This window comes from Lycium ferocissimum, chromosome 2 (assembly GCF_029784015.1).
Source record: "Lycium ferocissimum isolate CSIRO_LF1 chromosome 2, AGI_CSIRO_Lferr_CH_V1, whole genome shotgun sequence".
Classification (NCBI taxonomy): Eukaryota; Viridiplantae; Streptophyta; class Magnoliopsida; order Solanales; family Solanaceae; genus Lycium; species Lycium ferocissimum.
In genome coordinates, this window is record NC_081343.1 from 65,758,108 (window position 1) to 65,759,569 (window position 1,462).

Consider the following 1,462-nt stretch of genomic DNA (forward strand, 5'->3'; position numbering starts at 1 on the left):
ATCCCGGACCTCAACTTTTATAACAACATGTCCAAGAGGGTACGCAGAATTGACAAAGAGAGTACAGCTCCAAATGCCGTGTCTCTCAAGGTTAGACTTGTCGAATTCAAGGGACGATGATATGGTCGATTATTGCAGGGCGTCAGACCTCACCGTGAGGTCGCTTGTCATTTAAAAAGAGGGTTTTAACAAATGATGAATATTAATGCCACACATTTTGTCACTCGAGTTCATGATTGAAGAGGGAGTAAATGTGTATGACCGCAACGTTCCCTTCATGAAGAATCTAATTTCTTTTGTTTCATGGAGCCGGTAATGAATCAAGGCCCAAGTTATTGCAATGAGTGGAATGTTCGCACACTGTTCGCAAAGTTACTCAATGAATCTTGGGAATTCAATAGGCTGCAATCTCCCCCGCAATGTCACCGGTAAGGTATGTGGTTCGTGGTCAATTGCTTTTATGAGGCTTTGCTTACCGGCACAACCGTGACAAACCCGAAAGTCTAATCACACAACTCGAGGAGTGATGCAATGGAGATGGGCATTAGGTGTCATTGAAAAGGTGTTGGAGCCCTAAGATGGGTTGATAAACAATTCATTGATTTTGCATTTTTGGAGCCAAAATGTGTGCCTCGTTGAACAATTTTAAGTATATATTAGGAGTTTTTTATGACATTGTGTAATTTAAGTATATATTAGGTGGTCGATTTTTTTAAGACATTTTGTTAAGTATATATTAGGTGTTCATTATTTAAGTTGTGTTCAATACATTATGTTCGGTTTCGTAGTTTTAAACAAGTCACAAAATCTACCACTGCAAGAAGCTCGCAACGACCGACTCCATCCGTTGCAAATGCATCTAACCGATGATAAAATAAGCCGCAACAAGTTGATAATTCCGTTGCAACAAGTTTACACATCCGTTGCAACATGAGTAAGTTGTTGCAACAAGTTTGTAAATTGTCAGAACATGGTTCTTTTTGTCAAATATGTAGCCATCGTCATACGATGGTTGCAACAAGTTGATAATTCCGTTGCAACAGGTCTAAATCTAAGTTGTTACAACAAGTTTAAAATCTCGCAACATGGTTCATTGTTGCAACATATTGGCTCATACAACGAACTGACAATAAGAAGTAAGTTTGTCATTTGTCATCCGTTGCAAATACGAGTAAGTTGTTACAACAAGTTTGTAAATTGTTGCACCGATGGTTCAGTTTTGTTGCAACATATGGGTCAACAAGGACAAATCTAATCGATGTTGAAGATGAGTCGGCCATAACAGATGAGTCACTAAGGTAAACAAATCTATCAATTGTTGAAGAAATTGCAACAACTAACCCATCTGCCGTAACAAGTTTTTAATCAAGGTAACAGATTTGTTAGTCGTTGCAACAAGTTACTAATATGTTGCAACAGTATTGGTTAGTTGTCAGGTAAATGTTACTAATATGTTGCAACA